This window comes from Eulemur rufifrons, chromosome 3 (genome assembly GCF_041146395.1).
Source record: "Eulemur rufifrons isolate Redbay chromosome 3, OSU_ERuf_1, whole genome shotgun sequence".
Taxonomy (NCBI): domain Eukaryota; kingdom Metazoa; phylum Chordata; class Mammalia; order Primates; family Lemuridae; genus Eulemur; species Eulemur rufifrons.
This window is the reverse complement of record NC_090985.1, coordinates 85,388,613-85,402,407: the sequence shown is the minus strand read 5'-3', so window position 1 is coordinate 85,402,407 and position 13,795 is coordinate 85,388,613.

The following is a 13,795-nucleotide window of genomic DNA, read 5'->3' as shown; positions in this document are numbered from 1 at the left end:
AATACAATCATCTATTACTTTATTTGTAAATATGGTAGTATGTCAACACTTTTCAGCCACTAATATATGTTGAATTCTTGAGAATAATTATTTATATTTTCCTACCCTTTTGAAAATATCTACATAATTTCACCTGGGTAAATATTTTGGAAGAACATACTTGGCAACATTTTTTAAACAAATCCTTATTATTAAATTGTATTTGAAGTTCTACATGGAATACACTGCTTACTGTTTGGAATCTATAAAGTTCTATTTCAAGAATCTGTCTTTTCACTTTGAACTGTAATTGATATGCTTATGCTATTTAACAATTATGTGCACACTGAAGTGGTTTGTTGGTTCAGTATACATTGTTAATATATTTTGTACAGTGTTTGCTATAATGCACACTTTCATAGCTGCTATATAAAATAATTGATTTACTTATTTGAATGTTCTCTAATATACAGTGGATCCTCAAAGAACGTGAGGATTTTTTTAACCCAAAATAAAAGAGTTTCTGAGGATTACAGTGCATTTCATTTTAAAAAATTTTAATACTCCTAGCAAGTCTTCATTGATCATCTACTATGACCAAGACATGGGAATGCACATCTGAACTGGTATGAACTCTGCCTTCAGGGAACTCACAAACTATTAAGGGATGTAGCACACATGTGCCATCAAATAAGATAGAAACAAGATCAAAAGTTACATATTTGTAAAATAAGAATAAACAAATTCAGAAAAGATGAAATGGCAAAAATGGTGAGAGCTAGATAAGAAACAAAGGGGCTGAGTCTTACACTTCCTTCCGCATCCTCATCATCAGCAAAGAGCTACTTGTTCCCTCCTTCACTGGGAAAAGCAAAAGGGAACTTCTGTTAGACACCATCACCACTTCTACGCATTTCCTCATCATTATCCCTTACTGCGGATGGCCACTCCACACCCCTGTCCAAGATTCCATTCTCTCTTTCCTTCTAGGGACACTTCTCCAGAAATTTTCCCCTCTCTGTCTTGCATCATTAAGTTTTCTCACTTTCTGGGTTATACTTATCAGCATACACACATTCTGTGTGTGTGTGTGTGTGTGTGTGTGTGTGTGTGTATCTTTTGACCTTATTTTCCTCTCCAGCAGACGCTGTATTCCTTTTCTTCACTTTATAAAACTCCTTATAAGAATTGTCTCTACTTGGTATCTCCAAAAGAATTCTGAACATATTCCTGGTCAGGTTTCCCCTTTCACTACTAAAAATTCTTTTGTCTAAACCATTATGGACATATTCTTTGATAGATATCTTCTTAGTTCTCATCTTCATCATCATTCAACTATTTGCAGCATTTGGACACCACCAACGGCTCCTACTTGCCCCTGTCTTTGCTTGGCTTTCAGTATCCCACACACCTGGTTTTCCCTCTAACATTCTGCTCTCTCCTTCTTAGTATCCTTTCCTATTTCTCCTCATCATCTGGCCTCTACACTGAGTCCCAGGATTCACTTCACTACTTTATCCTTGGATCACTTTATATTGCTGTCCACACTCCCTCCTTTGATGCTCTCATTCCACCTTATGGCTTAAAACTCATCTTTCTGTTGATGATTCCAGTCTGCAGCCCCATCCCCTGTTATCCTACAGCCCAGTTGATAGGGTTGCCAGATTCAACAACTATAAGTATAGATATCAGTAAAATGGGAATTTCATCTGAAATTTCCTTTTCAAGAAGTGTTTTGAAAAAAAGATGGCTTTTTTTGAAATGCTTGGATTTTTTTTTGCCACATATCATATACAGACTTAGTTTTACCTTGCAAAGAAATATTCAAGTCATTTTGATTTGACATATTACACAGAAATGCTGCATTCCTGTAGAAATCTTCTTTCAATAACTCACATTGCTGATTCTGTTCTTCGTAAAATTTAACTATCTGTTCTCGCAGAGATAAAACTTTGACTAACACCTGTCCCTACAATCGACAACACATTTTAGAATGATACAGCAAATTCACACTGAATACCCATAGTTCAACTTTAGCATGTTACAAAACTGACAATGCCATGTTGCATTTGCCCAAATATAGTTAACAATACTTATAACTTGTTGCAAAACGTCACTTGAAATAGTAGCTTTAGCACAAAAATTTTGCTGATGCAAGATATAATGAAAAGAAATGAGAGCATCTGGATTTGTTAATACTTTTTTTATGTGTGTAATAAACCTTCCATGTTTTCCTGTCATGGAAGGTGTACCATCTGTACATACATTCATTAAATTTACCAAATTCAGTCTAACTTCACAACATTTATCTTGAAAATCGTTGAAGATATTTATTCCCATGTTCTGTTCACCAGAGTGCCCAAAGCAAGCAACTCTTTGTAGCAAAGAAAATCTTCTGTTATGACCCAAATGAAGCATAAAACCTGCACTGAGTTAGTGGTATCAGTTGATTTATTCAAAGCAATTGAATAATATATATTTTGCTTTTGAACTATTGCATGAAGTTGTTCTCTTATGTCGAAGGCTAATTCATGCTGCCAATCAGTCATAGTTCTCCTGGAAAGAGGCAGTTATTTGTACTTTGAAACTTTGTTGGGTTCTAAGCATCCTACAACTTCAACAATACATTCTTTCACAATTTCTACAACACAGAATGGCTTCTCTTTTTTCCTGAGTTTATAAGCTACTTTACAAGTTGCTTCAGTGGCATTATTTAGAGGTCTTGCTGCTGCTTGAAAGAATTGTCTTTGCTTTTGCTTTTCATCTTTCAGTTTCTGCAATACAACCTTTTGCATCTCTCCCTCTAATTTAAAATATTTGTGGTCCTTATGAGTGTCATGATGCTGATGAGCATTGAATTTCTCTAAGGTTGATACTGCAGTATCACAAAGCAAGCAAATTATCTTATCTTTAGCAGAAACAAGATAATATTGCAATTCCCAATCCTCATTTAAAAAATCTGTTTTCTTCCTTCAGTGTTCTCTTGGTCATTTTGACACGATGGGATGTTAAGCAGACAGAATTAAAAAATACTGTTGAGCTGTGCAACTACTCAGAAATTCCACTTCAAACAGAAACACAGTGCACCGTTGTCAAAAGCTGATAACAGACTGGCGTACTCAACCCCTGTAAACTCTCGCCAACCAGCCTCGTGCAGTAGTGGTGCCAGCTGGGCAGGGAAAGTTAGAACTAAATCATGAGCACAGCAGTTGTCAATTTAGCCCTTTTGGTTTACTAATGTCCTAATTGTGCTGGTCAATCTGGGAGGATTATTTCATTGAAACTTATTTTATTCATTGGCATTTTAAGTCCATTCATTTTAAAAATAAAATAAAGATATGAAAGATGAACAACAATGCATTAATAAAAATAAAAGGATTTGTTCTGTAAAATTTAGATTTAGTCAAAAGGCCACACTTAAGGACCTAGAAGGCCACATGTGGGCTTAAGACCAGTGGTTCCCCACCCCTGGTTCAGACCAAAAACAATCCAGTCATTATGATTCTTGTCTTTTACTCGCATCTGCAGCTGATTCACCAAGACATCCTACTGAATCTTACCTTAAATACCACATTTTCGGAATTTGGCCTTTTCTCATGGCCCCACTGCTACCACCTGGACCCAAGCTGTCACCATCGCTTGCCTCCTGGTGTTTTCCTAGTGTTCTCTCTGCTTCTGCCTGTGGCCCCATTCAGTCTGCTCTCAAAAGAGCAACCTAATACATAAAAGGGTGGGAAAGGATAGTTATCTATATAAAGTATGCAACTGCTTTAAAAGATAGCACCAACCTTGGATAAAAACTTCTAGAATTAAAAAAAAATCGGACTTGCATCTTGTCCAGGTAGTTTTTAAGAACTTTTTACAAGTAAAACTTTACCACCCATGAAAGGTTTATCTTTCCAGGTTGATGCTAGGAGGGTAAGCTATCATTACACAGCCTTCGCTGGCATCCCTGAAGTCAGATCACACTGCAAGAGACATTCCAAAAAGTCCTGGCCATGTAACCAAAGCTGAACTCTTTCACAGTTTGAGAAATTTTAAACATCAAGAATTAAAATAGCCATTAAATAGCTATTTTTCTGCTGTTTTCCTACATAGTAATGATAGATAACATTTACTTAGCATTTACTGTGTGCCAGACCCTGCAATAAGAATTTTACGTGGATTTTGTATTACTATGTCACTATTTATCTATGAAAAACAGAAAGGTCAAGTGACCTGCCCAGGTAACACAGCTCTAAGGTAGTGGAGCCAAGGACCCAGAGCCAGCAGTATAGTCTTGGAGTCCACGCTCTCAACCAGCACACTGTATACACGTAGCTCAAGTAGATCAAGAGATCTTTTACCTGAATTGTTCAGCATCTCCTCTCTAACCCCCGTTTTTTTGTTTTAGTTATTTGGAGTTCTTAATTTCATTAAAGATTCCCATTGCAATAGTTTTCTCTGCCATCAGAGAAAAAGATGTAAATAAACTTGAAAGTATAAATTGGCGACTGAAATTCCCACACCCATGCACACACACATACACATTCCCAGAGTATGAAAAGGATACTATGTTGACATCTACTGCTCAACCTTCAGAGGTACGCTTGGAAGATTAGAACTTAGTAATTATGCTTTTCTGTGACTCCTTCAAATCATGTTTATTAAACAATGCAATTGTATTCTGAAGCCAAATGGTTATTACTGATGAGTTAAATATCATGGTTTAGTGTTATGAGGGGGTCTCTCATGTGATGCTTAGGAGGATTATGCAGCTGTCCTGCATCTCTTTTGGAATCCCACAGATCCCAGGGGAAGGTTGGCAAAACCCTGTGGTGGAATCTATCCATAGAAGAGCACTGCATTCTTTGTGGGCCACACAAGAGAAACTTTTCCAACCTGAACAAAGACATCAAGTAAAAAATCTAATCAGCAAAGATGAGTCAGAAATTCTGGAGTTTAATTCTGATGGTGTTCATCATCTGGCCATAGGAAAGTTAATTATCACTTAAGGCCCCCAGATCTTTCAATGAGATTAGCTCACAGCATTATTCATGCATCATGTCACCTGGTGACAACATAATGCAGTGGAAATCGTCCTGGGGTATTTGGTCTCACTTTCAGACAAGCTTAGTTTATTTTTAATGAAGGAAACTAGATTTTAAAAACCCAGTTTCCTTAGATGTAATTTTACCCTAGAGGACTAAGAGAGAAGATGTATATTTGATTTTAAGACATTGAATTGACTCACTTTAAAAGACATAAATAGCCAAATTAAATTTTGGGGCTGCATAGTAGCAAAACAGCTAATTAGTAGACTGGTTTTTGTTCACTTTTCAATTAATTGAGCAATATATATTTGGAAAATTGGAGGAGGATAACTATCACATTGACTAAACTTAAATAACTGTCTTTGATTTTTTTAACTAAACTGAATACATGCCCTCATTTTTTTTCACCTTAAAGTAAAACCAATAGTTATTAAATGAAACTATCAAACAAGTGTACAGTGGTGCTCAATATTTCTTTTTCCCATATAAGAAGTTTTGGCAACATCCAAGAGGAGATTAAGAAATCAAAGTATTACTCAACAAATCAGCAAAATTAAGAAAACACCATCGATACATACAATACTGCCCATGGTCATTGCACCAGACACTTGTTTACCATTCAGCACTGTTGGTGTTTAGTAAGAAATATTTGCTGCCCTGACACAACTCTCTAAAGAAATCATAAGGCAAAGTCCTTGCAAAGATTCTGTGCAATACTTCTTGAATGTTACCTATTACAAAATGAACTCCACTTTAGACCAAAGTAAATTATCTACTCAGTTCAGGGTTTATGCTGATAGACATTGCTATAGTGTTTATACCCAGTTGTAACGAAATGTTTTGTAAGTAATGAGATGAAAAACGCATTTTAGCATGAGAATTTCTTTTAAGAAGCGTGGTTGTATTAAAATACATCCACACATTCTTTGATACTTCTTCCTTCAAACAGTGGAAGTCAATTCCCTTCTGCTCGAGTCTGGACTGTAGATAGTGATTTACTTTTAGCAAATTGAATATGGCAGAGGGGATGGTGTGAAACTTGCAGAAATAGGACCTAAAAGGGCATTGTGGCTTCTCCTTGGTCTCTCTCTGTTACACCCTCTTGTGGAATCAGCTGCCATGCAGTGAGGACACTCATCCAACCCTATGTAGATGTCCATGTTGGAAGAACCAAAGTCTCCTGCCAACAGCCAACAGCCAACCAAGAAGTGAGGCCTTCTGCTAACAGGTATGTGAGGGAGCCTTGTTGGAAGAGGCTCATCCAGCTCCAGTCAAGCCTTCAGGTGATTGTAGCCTTGGACAACGTCAGAGGGCAACCTTGTGAGGGGTCTGTGCCAGACTGCTCAGCTAAGCAGCACCTGAACTCCTGCCCACAGAAACAGTCCAATAATAAGTGCTTATTGTTTTGAGCTGCTAGCTTTGGGGTAATAGATAACTAACATAGGAGGACTGTTTTTGTTTAAGAAAATGTCCTAAAAAGCTACTTGGAGTAGATGATGAAATCCTGAAGGTCCAGGTGTGAGTCAGGGCCCAGCAAACCAATAGCAATTGTTGATTTACTTTGTGTGAAAAAATTAAAGGAGTTTGGTTTTGCTTCCAAGAGAAGCATGAGAGAGGAGAAAGGAAGGGAAGAAAAGGGAGTAGCCAGTCAAATACTTAGACACCATATAAAGTATAGGGAAGGGCCAACAAGAAACCTCAGGAGTTTGGAGGTTGAATATATTTTTAAAGAAGTAGAATGTATGGTGTGATATTAAGTTTTTTTTGGCGGGGGGGGGTGTTTAAAAATCAAAAAAAGTCAAGATTAGGAGTAAAGATGAGCAAAGTTGAACATGAAAATATATATCCCCCATTTTCCTATTTAAACCTCAAGGAGCTATTTGGGCTTCCATAACATTTCTTGTTTAAATCTCAAAGGTTACAATGACCCAGGATTATATAAAAAATTTTTAAAGTTAATAGCCTTCTTATAAATGATTTTCCCTAGCCTGAGTCATACCAACTGAAAACAGAACAACAAGGTATGTCATAATATTGTAAAAGTTGATATTTTACTTATTAATGTCATTCCATGATGCCACTGGAATAAAATCCAAATTGACAGGTCACTTGACTGGACTAGGTCTGACATCTTCCCATTCCACTCATTAGTGGGAGAGGCTGCCCCTGGACTCACCCAAGGAACTCAGCTTTCCATGGGAAAGAGGCTGACAGCCTCTTCTCATGAGATCCCTGGTGCTATCAGACAACTCCCTGTACTTAGGCGGCCAGGTGCCAGCCTTGACCACTGGCTGATAAGCTCACACAAGGCTTTTCTCTGGCTTGCACTATAAAATACAAGGTCAAATGATTTGAGCAGACACCTCACCATAGAGGATATTCTGATGAAAAGGTACTCCACCTCATGATTATTAGAAAAATGCAAATTAAAACCGTAAGATACCACTAACTACTAGATACCTATTAGAATGTCTAAAATTAAAAAGACTGACCTGATAAGCTTTAGCAAGGATGTGGAACAACTGGAACTCTCATATAATGCTGAATGGGAAGGTAAAATGGTACAACCACTTCGGATAAAAAACAGACAAAAAGACAACGTGAAAAGGAACCAAGGTCGGTGGTGTGCACAGCAGGACCTTGAGTGCCTCTCTGTGAGAGGACAAGAGCATTGGGGGTTGTATGCTTCCTCTTGCTGATTCTGGGCTTTTGTATTTCCCCAATAAAGTCTATTTTTTGTATCCATGCTGCATGATGGGGTAACATTTGCCATTGTCCATCTTGCCCTGCATTGAAGAAACAGACAACAGTCCTGGCCCTTAGAGTGGACATTTCATTGGTAAAAAAAAAAAGAAAAGAAACAAAATAAATAATTGAAATATTATATTTGTAGAACATAAACATATGTAAAAGAGATATGTTTTGTGAAAAATATTAGATGAAGATAAATGCTGTGGAGCAAAATTAAACCGACAATAGGGAGCACTGGGAAGAAGTACATATCTTATGAACCAAGAATTCCCTTCTAGGTGTATAGATGGCCAGGCTAAAACTCTCAGCATATGTTCAAGAAGACATACACAGAGTGCTCCTCACAGTAATATTGAAGTAGTTAAAAAAATGGAAAGATCTGAGCATCCATCAATGAGGGGTCACCGGGCAGTTATCTTCTTCCTTCAGAAAGATCACCAGGGTCGGTTATGGGCCATGGATGGGAGACTGGCACCAAACAGACTTGGTAGAAGACCATTCTACCGAGGTAATTCAGACAAAAATAATAATTATAGCTAACATTGCTGGGTGCTTACTGTGTGCTGGGTGATGTTCCAAGAATTTAACATAACTCGTTCAGTCCCTACCACAACTCTACATAGTAGATACTATTATTGTCTCCTTTGCAGATGACACAACAGAAAAAGAAAGAGGTGAAGGGACCTCCCCAACATTGTACCTTAGTAGCAAAGATAAAGCATCAAATCAGACTGAGCTCGGAATCACTGTTTTAAATGATTATGCTATGTTCTGAGAACAGGCTTGTATTCTCAGTAACAGCAACAATGGAGAAAGCATGAAGAATTTCTGGGAGAATTTCTGCTTCTGTCTACCTAGTTACCATCACCTTATGACTATGTTGTGCAGAGAGTAACTTACATGAAAGAAATTCCAATAATAATGTGTTAGAAGTTAATGTTTTATTCTATTCAGTTGACAGAACAAAGTTCCATCTTCATCAATATCTGCTTAGAGCAATTTGTCTCCTCTTCTAATGAGGTTGAGAAAATTCAGAGCAAAGAAACAGGAGTTTTATATATTTCATAAAAATGTAATTGTCTTTCCTGTGCTCTGAGAGAAATTTCATTAAGTGCTGAATTATGAAGCCTGAAATTACATAGGAATATTTTTTCCTTTGTGTCTTCTCATGCTTGTTTACATTTGATTGTTATTAGTCCTTGATTTAGTGCCAGATTATATTATTGTCTTAGTTATTACATTATTATTTCAGGTATGCATCATAAATGTAACATTTTAATGAGATGGCATTGACTTAAAATCAGGCACCAAATGTTCGAAATTATAATGGTCCTGAATTTTTTATTGCAATCATCCTTTCCCTCTCAATTGTGAGATCAGGTGCATTATCTAGCAGGGTTATTAGCTCTAAGACTTAAAAAATTCCCACCCCTACACTAAAAATATCAAAAATTATTTTGTACAGTGTCTACAGCAAGGCCATTGATAATTTTTAACATTGTGAACCTTTAAAAAAATTTTAACTGCTATTATCTTCTTTTAATATATTTATCTTTAGACAAAGTTTATTCTATTGCTTAGCTGGAAGAGGAAAGTAAAAGAGCCTTTTAGATAGATTATTAGATTATCAGATTTATTAGTTTATGCAAATCCACTTTGGAATAATGAAAACCTTATTGGATCATGAAAGATGGAAATATAGTATATTTTTTTTTTATAATTTTACCTCATGCGTATTGTGCTACACTGAAATTTTTAGAACTTCATAGACTTTCATACCATGTAAGAACTAAACTATTAGGCTAATAAAATACCCTTGTATCTCAAGCATGTCAATAACCTTAAAATCTTGTGATTTTGCTCTTTTCATAAGCAGAAATAATTATAATTTAAATGTGTTCTCAATCCAACCTAGTCATAGGGAAAATTGAGAAACTTAATTTTTCTATGTAAAGTAAATGCCAAATTCTCCAGGAAGCCAGTATGACTAATTCTTTTTGCTTCTGTATAATCAGTTAGAAGGACAGACCTTGGTGACAGAAAGTCCTGGGTTCAAGGCTCACCTCTGCCCCTTATTCTGTGGTCTTGGAAAAGCCTTGTTTTTCTTTTTAAATCTTCTTTGGGTTCAATTTCCTTGTGTACATCTATAAATGTGGTATAAAAGCAGTACTACCTCAGAGAGTTGTGGTGAGGATTAAATAAAGTGTTTAGTGTGCTGCCTAGTGATATAATACTCAACGATCAAGGACAGCAAGCTTTGCCCCTCAGAAGAGGAATAAGACAAGTATGCCTACTCTCAGCACCGATACACAATGCTGAACTGAAAGTTCTAGCCAGAGTAATTAAGCAAGGGAAAAGAAGGAATCCAAATTAGAAAGGAAGAAATAAAACTATTTCTATTTGGAGGTTGCATGATCCTACAGAAAGCAAATTCCAATGAATCCACAAAAAAAGTGACTGGAGCTAATAAAGAAAATCATCAATGTTGCAGAGTCCAAGATCAACACAAAACTCAGTTGTGTTTCTATATGCTAACAATGAACAATCTGAAAATAATTAAGAAAGCAAGTTCATTTACATTACCATTTAAAAGAATAAAATACCTAGGAATAAGTTTAACCAAAGATGTAAAAGCCTTGTCCATTATAAACTACAAAACATTGCCAAAAGAAATTAAAGACCAAAATAAAGGGAAAGACATCCCATGTTCATGAATTGGAAGATTCAATATTGTTATGATGGCATTATTGCCAATACAATCTACAGATTCAATTTAATGCCTGTAAAATTCTAAGAGCTTTCTTTGCAGAACTGGAAAAGCTGATCCTTAAATTCATTTGAATTACAAGAGACTCCAAACAGCGTATATATATATATATATAGAGAGAGAGAGAGAGAGAAGGAGAACAAAGTTGAAGGACTCACATTTCTCAATTACAAAACTTACTACCAAGCTACAGTAATCAGATCTTTATGGTACTAGCATAAGAATAGAAATATAGAACAACTAGGTAGAATTAAAGTACAGAAATAAACTCATATATCCATGTTCAGTTGATTTTAGACAAGGGTTTGAAGACCTATTGATGGGGAAAGAATAGTCTATTCAAAAAATGGTGTTGAGATAAGTGGATATTCACATGCAAAAGTAGGGATTTGGATCCCTATCTCAGATAATATACAAATATTACCTCAAAATGGAACAACAATTTAAATGGAAGTGCTAAAACTGTAAAACTCTTAGAAGAAAATATAGGGGTAAGTCTTCATGACCTTGGATTTGGCAATGGAGTCTTAGATATGAGACTAAAGGCACAAGTATCAAAGCTATATACATATATATAGAAATTAGACTTCATAAAAATTTAAAACTTTTGTGCAGCAAAGAACATTATCCAGAAAGTGAAAATAGAACCCATAGAATGGAAAAAAAAAACATTTGTAAATCATGTGTCTAATAAGGACCCAACATCTAGAATACATAAAGAACTCATACAATGTAACAACAAAAAGATGAACAACCTAATTAAAAAGGGGGCAAAAGATTTGAATAGACATTTACCCAAAGATGTTATACAAATGGACAATGAGCACATGAAAACATACTGAACATAATTAGCCACTAGGAAAATGAAAATCAAAACAACAATGAGATACCAGTTCACACTCATTAAGAAAGTTATAATAAAAAAAAGGAAAATACAATTAGTCCTCCATATAGGTATGAATTTAACCAACTGTAGATGGAAAATATTATAAGAAAAATAATAATACAGCAATAAAAATAAGACAAATAAATAGATTATAACAACTATTACATAGCATTTACATTGTATTAAATATTATAAGTAATCTAGAGATAATGTAAAATATATGAGAGGATGTGCATAGGTTATGTGCAAATGTGTACTGCATCATTTATATAAGGAATTTTTCTTTTCTGTTAGAATCAGGGTCTCTGTCACCCAGGCTGGAGTACAGTGGCATGATCACAGCTTACTATAACCTTGAATTTCTGGGATCAACCAATCTTCTCTCACCCTGCAGAGTAGCTGGGACCACAGGGGCAAGCTACCATGCCCAGATAATTATTAAAAAAAATTTTTTAGAGATGGGGCCTGGCTATATTGGCCAGGCTGGTTTTTAACTCCTGGCTCAAGCAATCTTCCTGCTTCAGCCTCCCAAAGTGCTGGGATTACAGGTATGAGCCACTGCACTGGCCTATATATAAGGAATTTGAGCATCCTTGGATTGGGATAGTATCTGCAGGGGTCCTGGAACAAATCCCCGATGGACACTAAGGGATGACTCTAAGTGTTGATGAGGATACGGAGAAATTAGAACTCTTCATACACTGCCCGTAAGAATGCAAAATGGTGCAGTTGCTATGGAAACCATTTAGTGGCTCCTCAGAAACTTCCACATAGAATGACCATTTGACTAAGCAATTCTACTCCTAGGTCTATACTCAACATATTGAAAACGGGTGTTCAAACAAAAACTTGTGTACAAACGTTCATAGCAACACTATTTGCAATAGCCAAAATATGGAAACCAACCAACTAGCCATCAGAGGATGAACGGATAAACAGATTGTGGTATATACATACAATGAAATATTATTTATCCATAAAAAGGAATGAAGTACTGATATATGCTACAATATGCATGAATCTTGAAAAAATTATGCTAAATGAAAGAAGCCAGACACAAAAGTCACATGTTGCATGATTTCGTTTATTTGAAGTATTCAGAATAGGCAAATTCCTAGATACAGGCAATGATGGTTGCCTGCGGTGGGGGTAGGGTGAATCAAAAGTGACTGCTCAATGGGTATGGGATTTTCTTTGGGGGTGATAAAAATGTTTTGAATTAGACAGAAGTAGTGATTGCAGTATATGCCACTGAAATGCCATTAAAATGATTAATTTTATATTACATGAATTTCACTTCAATTTTTTTTAAGAAAGTAAAAAAAAAAAAAATACCATGTCCCTAGAATACTACAAGATCTGATGGCATTTTCTATAATCTGTAAGCATCAGTACCCTCTGCATATCCAAAGGTAAACACTACTCACTACAGCCGGGTGCAGGATCACTTCTAGACCACCCCTAAGGTTGCTGGGCTCTGAGTCAGAGAGTCAGACAGCGCAGCCCAACACTACCTTGAGAAATTGGAGGTCTCATTGATTACTCTCCCAGGCTCTCCAAGTTTGTTCTGTTGCACAAGTTTTCCTATTCCTGAGCCACCACCAAGCTCTCCCACAAAAAATGTGCAGCAATCTATCTACTTTATTCTGACCGCCCAGTCTCAGCCTCTGCTATTAAAACAGAAGCCCAGTTGAAAATCAGCCGTTCTGGGTCACCTTCACATGCATCTGTCACCTGTCCCCACTGCCCAAGATTCCCTCCACAGTCTCACCAGGAGTGATCGGATATCCTTTCATTCCTAAAGCCAAACTTACTCAGCTAGATTATGTGGCTTTACAGCTCTGCTCCCAAGCATTAATTCTTTTTTAGACTAAATACATTCACATTAGTATGATTTAAAGCCTGCTTGGCTTCAGTTAATTTCTGACACTCTTCTATGTGTTTCTGGTCTTGGGCTTTCATTAATCTATGCTGAGAATGTTTAACCCCACCCTTGCCATCCTCCTTTTCACAGCAATTTTTAATAAGCTTAAAAACCCTAACACACATTCAGCCACTCTAATCCACAGCATTATGTCTGTGTCCAAATTTTGGTTTGTAAGAGGGATAGCAGAAAGGACTTCAGAAAGGAAGGGCGTGGGTTTTGAACTTCTTGAAGGACATTACTAAAATGTAACACTGGAAGTTATTCTGAAGATGTAAAATTTTTGGTTCCAAAATGTTGGACCAATATTTTGCAAAATGAGTGAGCAGAAAGTTTGAATCATTCTTCAGTCACTAAGTAGTAAACACCACCACCCTTACCGAGGCTTTTGATTTGGAAACACTTCTGCAGGACTAAGAAAATGGGCAAAGTCTAGCCAAACAATAGATTCCTTT